Source organism: Diabrotica virgifera, chromosome 6, assembly GCF_917563875.1.
Source record: "Diabrotica virgifera virgifera chromosome 6, PGI_DIABVI_V3a".
Taxonomy (NCBI): Eukaryota; Metazoa; Arthropoda; class Insecta; order Coleoptera; family Chrysomelidae; genus Diabrotica; species Diabrotica virgifera.
This window is the reverse complement of record NC_065448.1, coordinates 80,171,299-80,184,938: the sequence shown is the minus strand read 5'-3', so window position 1 is coordinate 80,184,938 and position 13,640 is coordinate 80,171,299. Positions and strand designations below refer to the sequence as shown.

At 34.5% G+C, this 13,640-nt stretch overlaps 1 protein-coding gene across 1 annotated transcript in view; it reads left to right on the top strand.

Annotated features, from left to right (window-relative positions):
* The window catches only part of LOC126886107 (KICSTOR subunit 2-like), a 38,629-nt gene that overhangs the window by 14,974 nt on the left and 10,015 nt on the right, over nucleotides 1-13,640 (top strand). The gene's annotated exons all lie outside the window — the stretch shown is intronic.

Sequence of the window (13,640 nt, the reverse complement as noted above, 5' to 3'; positions counted from 1 at the left end):
GGAGTATCTTTAAAAAATATTAAAGTAAAATTTGTGCACCCCCTAAAAATTTTATGGGGTTTTGTTTCCTTAAACCCTCCCAAACTTTTGTGCACGTGCCAATTAAATTATTGTTAAGGTACCATTAGTTAAATTCAATATTTTCAAAACTTTTTTGCCTCTTACTATTTTTTCGATAAGGCAGTTTTTATCGAGATGCTGCTTCTTTTTTAATATGTTTACATAAAAAATTTATGGGGGTTTTGTGCCTTTAAACCCCTCAAATGTTTGTGTACGTTCCAATTAAACTATTACTGCCGTACCATTAGTTAAACACAGTGTTTTTAAAACTTTTTGCCTCTTTGTATTTTTTCGATAAGGCACCTTTTATCGAGATGTGGCTTCTTTTTTAAGATGGTTCATAATATACCTAAAAATGTAAATCATAAATAAATTTTCATATTATTACTAAGTCTCCATAATCGTACTTAACCATATACAAATATTTTGACATTTTGGATTTGACAAATATTCAAAATATCTCGATAAAAACTGACTTTTCGAAAAAGTACTAAGAGGCAAAAAATGTTTTAAAACATTGTGTTTAACTAATGGTACTACAATAATAATTAAATTGTAACGTACACAAAAGTTTGGGGTGGTTTAAAGGAACAAAACCCCCATAAAATATTTAAGGGGCGTCCAAATTTTACTATAATTTTTGCTTAAGATACTACTGCCATAAGAATGCCACATGTCCATTTTCAATAAAAATTTTCTAATAGTTTTCGATATATTGGAAACAATCGATTTTCATTTTGTAATTTTAAAGGGTTGTAACTTTTTTATGTGCACATTTGTACTAAGGTAAGTTAGGTTCAATCGAACTATTTTTGGTCCCAGAATATGTGATTAAATTTATGACCTGTATTTTTGTTACACCCTGTATATTATAAAAGTTAAAAAATAAAATTAAAAAGGTGTTATAGGCAAAATGGCAAGTAACCAACCAAAATAAATGAAATGCAATAACATATCTAAGAAAATTAAGATTTATTGAGTATAGAGACTATATTAATAATTTAAATCAGTTATTACAATAAAAAAATGTAAATCACACAAAAAAAATTTAAAACTTAAACTGCCAGATGATGACACCCCAATTCCACTTTAGAGCTACAAGTTCAGAATGACACTACATAAATAACCACTTCAAACGCAAACCGATATACTGGGTTGGGATAAAGTATGGAACCAAGCAAATATCTTTGAAACGAAAAGAACAATATTTATGAAACTTTGCATGCAAGTACAGTGACGCAAAAGGCATCTGTTGCCATATTTTTTGTTTATATTCCACTTCCGGTTTCACCGGAAATACCCCTAACTTATTTAATTTAAATGGGACACCCTATATATTTTTGCGGATTTTAAAAGAACTTGTTATTTTTAATTCATACATACCAAATTTGGTAGAGAAAATTTGTTAAAAAGTGTCTGTAGATAATTTTTTGTATTAATACAACGTAATAGGAAATAAACGAGTACTATCTATACTGTAGACTAAAATTGTTGTTTACATGCACTGCATGACTTATTTGAATTTAGTATAGTAGGTAAAACTGTTACTGAACTAATTGACAGAAATAAGTTGTATTAAAAATGGTTCATTTAAGTGGAAAAGATCGTATTGAAATATTAATGATAATAGGTTATGGTGAACTTTCAATTTTTGGAAGTGAATTTTCCAAATCCATAGATTGGACGTAGAGGATTCATAGAGGTGCCCGCTCGTTCTCCGGACCTCAACCCGTTAGATTTTTTTCTTTGGGTTATCTAAAATTACGTGTTTACGTTAGGCGACCAACATGCTTGCAGGATTTGAGACAAAGAATAATAATTGATGAATGTGAATTAATACGTGGAGAAATCTTGCAAAAAGTGACTCACGAATTTATTTATAGGCTTGCACGTTGTCAGGAGGTGAACAGCAAACATTTTCAACATTTGAAATTTTTTTTTATTTTTAATATCATTAGTCTAACGTAAATAAATTAACCTATTTTTTAACGCTAAAGAGATTTATTTCTTGTTTTAATAGTTTTTTTTTCCAAACTTGGTATGTATGAATTAAAAATAACAAGTTCTTTAACATTATAAGACTAATTCAATTATTTTGTATTTAGGTATTTTACTTTTGGATGTGTGTGAATTTTTTTTGTAGTAAACGGTTTCTTTGTTCGGATTACATTGTAAAACTGACAACCCTTTTTTGAAGTTATACTTCTTTAGGCGCGTTGGGAGTAAATTTATATGTGCGCGAATTCATCAAAAGTCTTGTTCCTGGGCGCAGCTCAAACGTTATACGTGCTCTGATTGGGTAATTACAATGACTTGTCAACAATTATTCAATATGTCAGTTATTTTATTAATACGTCAATGGTTATGGGTAAACAAATGTTGTGTAGTATATTAGTTTTTATTGTTGTGAAGAGACAGACAAAAGCAAGTTTATAATTATTGTAGTGACTTTTTAAATAGTTTTTAAAAGCAACGGGTACGTAATTGTAAATGTTTCAGTATTGTACCTAATAAAAAGTTACATATGTACTTACGTACTTGGAAAATGGAAAATAGGTATTACCTACCTAGTAGGTAATGCTTTGATTTACATAATTTGATTACCAACAAAATTTCTACCAATCTTCATCTAATATATTGTTTTCTTACTCTATGTTTTGTTGTATTTTAATATTTTAATTCCACAAAAATCAAACTAATTTAATTAAATTTAGAACTGTCAAACAGTAAAACGTTTAGTTCGCCTATCTTCCCAATTGACAGATATGTGTAGATGGGTAAATGAGTAGAGGCTGCGATTACAAATATAAGCACGCTAAAATGCGCGGTTTCGAATCCTATTGCGTTATTTTTTTATATATTTTATGATTGTAAGTATACTTGTTATATATATTTTTTTTTTCAGAAAATGCGTATTTAGTTAAAATTTTTGCCAACAATTATTGTTCCGAAATCATTTCTTGTGGCATTTTTCAACGTGTTTGTGTGTTATTTATTCTTTTATTTTTTTAATTTTTGGTATTGTTTTAATAAAAAATTTTGGAAAGTAGTAAGTATTAAAATTAGTTTAATATTTAAATAAAATATAAATAAACTGTTTAAAGTACATGTATGTGATAACGTGTATCAATGTTGTTGAAATCGCATACTAGAAGTATAACTTCTTACGTTTGGGAATCCGCTAAGGAAAGATCCTGGAGAGAATTCTGTGAAAACATTGAAAGTGTACCTGAAAGCGCCAGGGTTAACAGAATCGTCAAAAGAGATAACATTAACAAACCCAAGTCAATGAAATTGCCCAATGGGAAGTATACGGACACACAGAAGGAGGCTGTAGAGCATCTTTTAAGTGTTCACTTTCCAGGGTCGACGCAATTGACTCCTAATAACAATCATCAAGCAAACAATAGCCCAACCAAAAGGGACTGGCTGACCTCTGACGAGATCTTTGGTTCTCACAAGGTCAGATGGGCTATTGAAACTTTTGAACCTTATAAAACTGCGGGACCGGATGGTATATTTCCTAAGCTTCTCCAGGAGGGTCTGGAAATAATCATGGGTCCCCTGATCACAATATTTAGAGCTAGCCATGCTCTGAGATACATTCCCAAAGTTTGGAGAAGGGCAAGGGTGGCGTTTATTCCCAAACCAGGAAAAACAGATTACACCTTAGCAAAATCCTACAGGCCTATAAGTCTGACCTCATTCATGTTAAAAACCATGGAAAAAATCTTGAACGAACACATCAAGAAAAACAATTTAAATGAAAATCCACTGCACCAACGGCAATGGGCGTATCAGGCAGGGAAATCAGGTGAAGCCGCCCTGCACAATCTAGTGTCGGAACTCGAAAGGAGTCTGCATCAGAAAGAAGTCGCCCTTGCTGCATTTTTAGATATAGAAGGTGCATTGGATAATACCTCAATCGAGTCTATACAAAGCGCACTGGTGAGGAAGAAAATCAACAACACAACATGCAAGTGGATTATTCAGATGCTTCAGAGCAGAATAATATCCACAGATACGCATGAAGATACCATAAATCTGAGGGCAACTAAGGGATGCCCTCAAGGCGGTGTATTGTCACCGTCATTATGGAACATAGTTGTCGATGATCTGATTCATGGGCTAAGCGCCCAAGGAATCTGGGTCCAGGGTTTCGCAGATGATATCGTGATAGTAACTAGGGGAAAATTTCCCAGCACTGTTGCGTATCAGATGCGATATGCCCTTCACTACATAGAGAACTGGTGTCTGAAAGAGAACCTCTCCGTGAACCCTTCTAAAACTAAACTGGTAGCCTTTACAAATAAGAGGAAGCTTACTGGACTGAGTGAGCTGAAATTATTTGGAGAGGTACTGGAAAGAACCAATGAGGTTAAGTATCTAGGGGTAACCCTGGATTCGAAACTCAATTGGAATACTCATATTACCAATATAACCAATAGGGCTAAGCGACTCTTCTGGAACTGCAGACGAGTTGTAGGTAAAACCTGGGGATTGAAACCAAAGGTGATATGTTGGTTGTACACATCAGTGATACGACCGACAGTTACTTATGGGTCAGTACTCTGGTGGAGAAAGACGGCTTTGCAATCTTGTGTGACCACTCTCACCACCCTACAAAAACAAGCGCTTCTAAATATAACAGGAGCCTTGAATAGTACAGGAACGGCTTCATTAGAGGCTATCACAGGTCTCCCTCCGCTGGAATTGTATATTTCGGCGGTAGCCTTTATGACCATCCTGAGGCTCAAAGCAAACAATACTTGGAGGCCAAATTATGTATTGATTAGCCACACAAACATTACTGGGACTATACTTGAGGAATACATCTTTATGATGAACTTAGATATGATGACACCAGAACTAATCTTCACTGAGAAGATTAACACAATTATACCATCTAGAGAACAAAAAGTCCCAAACATTAATGGAGACTTAATATGGTTCACTGATGGATCTAAAACTGCCCATGGTACTGGATCAGGAGTCTTTGGGCAAACATGTAACTATAATAAATCTTACAGCCTAGGTCAACATACAACGGTGTTCCAGGCTGAAGTTTTTGCTTTGGTGGCCTGCATTGATGAGGACCCTAAAGCTAAGAGAATCAACATTTACACAGATAGCCAATCGGCTATTCTGGCTGTAAAGAACCCTCTCACCAAATCAAAACTGGTGAGAAACTGCAAAGCTCTCCTCAATAACCTGGCAAAAGACAACAAAGTGTCTTTAATATGGGTGCCGGGTCATGAAGGGGTGCATGGGAACGAACGAGCAGATATGTTAGCGAAACAAGGCTCGAAAAAAACTTTTGAAGGCCCAGAACCTTTCTGTGGCATCACTAAAGATGCTATGAAAAACGAGGTTCAGAAATGGCTGATAAAGAATCATCAAAATAAATGGAGAACCACTCAAGGGCAAATCCAGACTAAAAAAATAATCAAGAATATTGATAAAAAACTCTCGAACAGTTTGATGAACCTCAATAAACGAGAGATCAAAACGGTCACTGAAATGGTGACTGGACATTGTCGTTTAAGAAATCACCTATACAAACTAGGTAAGGTGAATGAACCATGGTGCAGAAAGTGCGAAATGGAAGAAGAAACTGCCATACACATACTATGCTATTGCAGTGTGCTAGATGATGTAAGGCAGAACACTGGTCAAATGAGGTTTGAACCAGAAGAGATCTTAAAACTACCAATAAGAAAACTGTTGGCCTTCGTTGAGGCCACAGGACTTATTAAAGTTTAAGGAGAAGAACAGGGTTTGGTACAAAGGTCTTATGACCAAGTGCCAGAGACTAACGAGTCTCGCCTGAGTTAAGAAGAAGAAGAAGAACTTCTTACGTGCGTACAAAGTACACACACATTCTTTTTTTATTTTGCGCCGTTACATTATGTTAAAGTCATGCAATAGCATGTTAAAATTAACGCTTTTCTTTTGTTATTCCAACAAATTTTTGATATTTTTAACATCTAATACCGTTTTTTATATGTATGCTGCATAAGGTACCGCAATGTGTCCACTCATGTAACTTTATGAGACGTGGCTACCGTAGGGTTAACGTAATTAGATACGCGGATCATACAGCAATTCTGTCAGATCATATTGAAGGTCTCCAAATTCTGCTTGATCGTATTCACGAAGTAGGAGAGGAAATGGGCATTAAAATAAACTTAAGCAAAACCAAATTTTTGGATTTTAGTCGTGACCCACATCCAGATGCAGAGCTTCAATTAAATCGAGTCCAAGTTGAGAAATTTCACAAAATGACATATTTAGGAACTGTGATAACGGACCAACTAGATCCATACCAAAGAAATACGATAGGTTGTCTTTTTAGTTTTGCATATAGCCATAAAAACAAAAAAGATATAGACTTAAAGTACTTTATTGCTTTTCAAAATATGTTCCACCAAGATCGATACACTTTTGCATACGTTCAAACCAATTGGTAAAACAGTTATTTCAGTCTTCAGCGGACACCTGCAAAATGGCCGTTTTAAAGGCATCGATGGCTTCTTCTGGCGACTGAAATCGCCGCCCACGTATTGAATTCTTGATCTTTGGGAACGTGAAGAAGTCGTTGGGACTTAGGTCGGGGCTATACGGTTCATGGTTTAACAATTCGATGTTTTGAAGCTCCAAAAACTATTGTCTTTTGGGCAGTGTGAGCGCTTGCATTGTCGGAGTTTCGCGATAACTTCTGGTAAACAAACGGTTAAATACCAATCAGAAGTAACCGTTCTTCGATATTCTAGAGCAATTGTTGCCACATGACCAGCTTTTGACACAAAAGTTGCGACCATTTTCTTTAACACACTTCGAGGACGGATCACTTTTGTTGGTTTTTCGTCATATTGAAACACACACACAGCGGATTGGCGTTTATTTTCCGGTTGGTAGGAGTAAATCCAAGATTCATCGCCACTAACGATACTATAAACGTTTTTTGAGCTTCCTTTGTGGAGCCGCTTTTTGCTCTTCTGTAAGCAAATGAGGGATCCAACGGCAAACCAACTTCCTAACACACAGTTCTTCATGTAGAATCTTTTGGTTCGAGGTCTTTAAAATGCCCAATGATGCCTCTATCTCCCGGTATGTTACACGGCGGTCATCTTTAACTAACTGACGAACCGCATCAATGTTTTGCCGCTTGACTGATGTGATGCTTCATTCCCAAACACAGAAATCATTTCAGCGTGACATTGCTGTTAGGATAATCCTCTCCGAAAATTGTAAAAAATTATTGCTCGAAAATGTTCTCGGCTAAGATCCATTTTTCGACCGACTCGATAATTTCAAAAATTCACTGTATCTACACGACTTATTGTATCGCAATGAAATTCTCGATTTATGTCAACAAAAGATTGAAGTTACGTTTGTGTCGGAAGGTTTTAGTGGTGGCGCCCTCTAAGCGGCTATATGCAAAACTAAAAAGACAAGCGTATAACGTAGAATAGCAATGACTAAAAATACTTTTATGAAAAGGAATTTCTCTTTAATATTTCTTTTTCTCTTTAATAATCATCTCAGTTTGGAACTAAGACAAATATTGCTTAAGTCCTATGTTTGGTCTGTAGGTTCAGAAGTGTGGACACTAAGAGTATCGACCATGAACAGAATTGAAGCATCGGAAATATGGATTATACATAGACACATGCTAAAGATTCCTTGGACAGCAAGAAAAACTAATGAGGAAGTACTAAAGAGGGTCAACAAAGATAGAAAACTGCTAAAGACTGTTAAACACCGGAAAATGTCTTATCTGGGTGGGACATACAGTGAGGGGAAATCGCTATAGAATATTACAACTGATCCTTAAAGACAAAATAGAGTGCGTAGAAGTGTAGGACGAAAACAAGTTACTTAAAAAACATTTGTGAATGGACTCAGATATCTAATGTAGCACAATTATTCCATGTTGTAGAAAATCGAGAAGCCTTCGCAATTACATTGGCGATCGCCAACATCAAATAATTTGAATATAGCGCTTGAAGAAGAAGAAACAAGCAGGTAAAAGAGTAAAGTTTATCATTGATCAAAAATGTTTTATATTAAAAAGATGGCCTATGATGTCAAGATAGATGACATGATTGAACAAATTTACTTATGATGATTAAGAGCCTGGTATGCCTGGAGACAGATAAACCGGGAGATATTAACAGAAGTTCAACCACGATTTTCTAAGTCCTGCCCTTTGCAATAAAGGAAGGTTTCCTGTGACATTTTCCTGTGAAAATTAGATTTTCCATGAAAAAAAAAATTGGGAGTTGCGATGAATTTTTAAGTCCTGCCATATCCATAGAATAACAGGTTACTATCTATTTTATGAAGAAAATATTTTGGGCAGGACGGTTGCAAAAGGACTAAGGGAGTATACAGATATACAAACATGTAATGAAAATAATGAAATTTTCATAATTTTCTAAGTCCTGCCAACTTAATAAATTAATCATATTTATTTCAAAATGACCAAAAAAAATGTTAGCATGACGTCACCTAATGTTTAACTTCACTTGTTTCTTGTAAAATTCTGTATAAAATTTTCACTCTGGTTCCGTGATTTTCTAAGTCATAAAATAAATTTTGTTATAAAATAAATAATTTCAGTAGACATTATTCAAAATGGCAGGATGTTTAGTTACACCTTTTTTGCTATATATAGTTAAAAAATGTGTAAGAAAATTCGTGGAAAATTACACGATTTTCTAAGTCATGCCATTTCGCACATATCTCAAGAAGGTTAATATAAATCTATTTTCAAAGAGGCAGGATGGTTGTATAGTTATTTCGTATAAAAAAAATTAAATTGTGTGTCTGTAAAATTATTTCAGGGTGTTATACAAACATATTTATATCACCACAATTTTCCGAGTCATGCCATGTCGAGTATGCTTAAAAAACACTAATCTAAAACCGTTTAAAACTTGACAGGATAACCGCAAAGATGAATAATACAAAAAATTAATTTGTATATCATTAAAACAATCGTATCCTATTAAATATTATTTTCCTGAATAATGTCTCGGAATTTTTACACACTTTTCAAATCTAATAGCAAACTGTAACATAATTGATGGATTCGACCGTTACTTGATGGAAGTTCATTTTATCTCACAATAAAACACTGAAAAACGTTTGTTTTCTATACTTCCACAAAATTTATTACAACTATGTTATTACTACAGCTGTTTCGGCAAAGTGCCTTTCTCAAGTGATGTATCACTGATTTATTACAACTAAAATTTATTACAACTATGTTATTACTACAGCTGTTTCGGCAAAGTGCCTTTCTCAAGTGATGTATCACTTGAGAAAGGCACTTTGCCGAAACAGCTGTAGTAATAACATAGTTGTAATAAATTTTGTGGAAGTATAGAAAACAAACGTTTTTCAGTGTTTTATTGTGAGATAAACTGTAACATCTTTATTTTAAGTGATTAGATCATATTTTTATCTAAGTAAACGCAATAAAAGTAAATAAACAATTTTTACAATTTATTGGTTCTAGTAAGAAATTTACCTACCCATTATATTATACAGGGTGTCCAGAAACTCTCATAACAAACGAAAACCGGAGATTCCTCAGATAATTTTAAGAAAATTTAACTCAATTCACCTAGTTCAAAAATGCTTCCGTGAAAAGCTAGAGCTCTTTAAAGATGGCGTCTTGTAATTCATCATCGTCATAATTCAACCCGGATCTATCCACTTTTGGATATAGGTCTCCCTCAGTCTTCTCCATGCATTTCTGTCCTCTGCTGTCTGCATCAAATTTCTGTCGATCCGTTTGATGTCATCAGACCATCTGGTCGGCGGACGACCTCTACTTCGATATGCTTCGTCTAGAAGAAGCATATCGAAGTCTTGTAAGTAATTTCTTTAAAATAGCTCCAGAATGCTTTTATTTGGAAAAACGAAAACTGGTACACTTATTGATCTTCCAGAGGTCAATTGTCAAATGTCAATTATCAATTGTCAATTTTTAGTACCGGTCATAGGGGTCAGTTTTGGGTACGGAAACGGATATTTTATCGAATACTTTTCTGTCTAACTTTTAAGCATTTCTTTCTGACACAGTATTATTAAATTCTGGGATAGTTTTGTACTAAGAGGTATTTTTGCTTTAACTCGGAAGAATACGCAGTTTTCTAGAAAAATCGATTTGAAAAATTTTTCGTTTTTTGGTTTTTTGAGTTTAAAAGAATTTAGAAAAATTCTATTTAGGAAAACGAAAACTGCTACGTTTATTTCTCTTCCAGAGATGAATCGATTTTATCAATTGTGAATTTCTAGTACTGGTCATAGGCATCCGTCTTGGGTAGATCAAGGGATATTTTATCTCATAACTTATTGGTCTTTAAATTTTTAGACATTTTTGAGAGTAGAGTATTAAATTATGAGGTATTCTAGTACTAAAAGTTACTCTTGCTTTGAGTCGGCAAATACACCGTTTTTTTTTTAAATTTAAATTTTTTTCAAATTCAACAAACGAAAAATTTTAAAATGGATTTTTCCAGAAAACCGTGCATCCTACTGACTTAAAGTAGGAGTACCTTGTAGTACTAGAATACCTCACAATTTAATAATCTAGTGTCAAAAATACCTAAAAGGGAAAGACAAAAAAGATTCCTATGACTGGTACTAGAAATTCTCAATTGATGGAATCGATTTATCTCTGGAAGAAAAAAAGGCGGACCAGTTTTTGTCTTTCAAAATGGAAGCGTTCTGGAGATATAAAAAAAACTAATTACAACGCGCCATCTGTAAAGAGCTTTAGCTCCCTTAGGCAGGCCGCACATCAAAGAAACATGAAACGTAAATCACGTTTCATGGAAATAAAACACTGCTAAACAAATAGACGTCCGGCCATTTATGCGACTCTCCGAAAATAAAAATGTTGTATGAGCATGAATCACACTCGTTTCATTGGTAGACGGACTTTAATATTTGTTTAGCCGTGTTTTATTTTCATGAAACGTTGTTTTTTGTTATCAATATATTTTTGTTGCATAGCAATTTTATCCCGCCTTCTTACTTCCCACAATATACACACGCATGTAACAGGCGCTAAGTTGCCGCAGTCAACTGGTTTTCCTGATATTGTAGGATTGTAGATATTGTCCTGATATTGTTTCCTATATTTAATAGCAAAATACAACACTAATAGCTAACACTAACAACACCAGAATAAATCGATTTTTAAATACAGCACCTATCTACTTGCAACTTTTTGCATTGTGTTCAGGATAACATCAGGAAAAGGTGTATAATATAAAAATGGGTGGAAATTGCATTTTAGTGCATAACATGCATCCAAAAGTGCATAAACCTGTCAAAATCAGTGTATTAAGGGCAAAATTTTGTTATTTGGGAGGTTTATGGAGTTACGAATACGCAAGCAGAACCGACCTCCGAATCACCTAGTGCCCAGAGTTGCTGCTAAGGCACGTCATCTGGAGTTTCGTGGGATATCGGCAATAAATTAAAGCAAACAGATTATTCGAGGGTTTTTGGAATGGCCAAACACGAATTTGACATTACAACCGACCCTCGGAGCACCTGGTGCCCAGGGTGACTGATCTCGAATTTAGAGGGTTTTTGGAGGTCGATTCTGATGGCGTATTCATCTTCAGCAACCACAAAACTCCTCGAGTAATCTACTTGCATCACTTTAGTGTCTGAAAGCCTCGAAATTTAAGAATATGGCGTGTATATCAGTCACCCCGAGCACTAGGTAAAGATCTGTTCTAATGTGACATTCTTGTTCAGAAACCCCAAAAACCACCTGAGTAATCTGTCTGTATCAATTTACTGCCGAAATTAGTATATAAATATGGTATAGAAAATGCTTAACAAATAAAAAGGTACCATAAAATATCATTTTATTATAATACTAAAATACAGGGTGTCCTATTTAAGAAAACTCAGAAAATACTCATTCCGAGTTTCAACCAACCCCGTATACTAAAATTAAACATTTTGGTATACTATTAATAACTGACAATAGTAGACTATATTAAAAATCGTTTAAACATAAATTAGTAGAAGTTTAGATATCAAATCACTAACAATATGTATAGGGTGTGAATGTTCCTACAAAATTAACAAAAACACGTAATTATATTTTAAACTACCTCGTATAATATTTCAAAACACTATATTTTATTAAAGAGAACATCGAGTAGAATCCAAAAATGTAAAAATATACAGGGTATTCCGTTTAAAAAAACATAAATTTGTGTCACTCTGTCAAAACGGGTAGCCCTGTATATTAGACAATACTGTTAAATCATAGTCCTATCTGTGGCCCATGTTTTACCTAAATAACTTTTTTCGTATATCTTACGACAAACGAGTAATTGGACTTTGTCACACCAATGCCCCACCCTGTATACAAAATAACCATAAAACCATCCTGCCTCTTTGTAAATAGACTTATATTAAGATTCTTGAAACATGTGCAAAATGGCATGACTCAGAAAATCGTTGACTTTTTCACGAATTTTCTTACAAATCTTAGGACTCCTGCCGTCTTACAAGAACCATTTAACCTTCCTGCCGAGTACCGAAAAGGTATTGATTGTATTTAAGTATTATAACTTTTTAAAGGCAGGACTAAGAAAATCACGGAATCAGGGTGAAAATTTTCCGCAGAATTTTCCAAGGGACAAGTATACTTAAACATTAGGAGACGTCATGCCAATATTTTTTTTGAGCATTTTGAAATAAATATGTTTAGTTTATTTAGTTGGCAGGACCTAGAAAATCATGAAAATTTCATTATTTTCCTTACATGTTTGTATACATATATACTCCGTTACCCCGTTTGCAACCCTCCTGCCCAAAAAATTTTCTTCATAAAATCGATAGTATCCTGTCTATCTACGGATATGGCAGGACTTAGAAATTCATCGCAAAACCCTATTTTTATTTTTTGGGAAAATCTCATTTTTACAGTAAAATGTCACAGGAAATTTGTGGATGTTTCCACAGATTGTAAGTACATCGTCTACCCTTCCAGTATTGCAAAAGGCAGGACACCTCGAAAATCGTGGCTGAACTTCTGTATAATATCTCCCAGTCTAAGAGTGGAAATATAACTATTGACAATGATACCATACAACAAATAGACACTTACAAATATCTGGGACACGAGATCAAAATAAGCAGAGATAATCAAACACATGAAATACAGAGGCGAATAGGCCTTACATGGGTAGCATTTGGCAAACTAAGCCATATTCTAAAAATTCAATTCCCGTGTGTCTCAACTAAAGGTTTATAACCAATGTGTTTTGCATGTACAAACTTATGGAGAGCAGAGACTTTAGCACTGACGAAAAAATCCGCAAATAAACTCAAGAGTTACATAACGAGCCATGGAATGTGCAATGCTGAACGTGAGCCTTCGAGACCACATAACAAACCAACAAATCAGGGAAATATCAGGAGTTCAAGACGTCATCGAAAGAGCTACGACTCTTAAGTGGAACTGGGCAGGGCACTTAGCTAGAACAGAAGATGGACGCTGGACAAGACAAATCTTGGAATGGAGGCGCAGA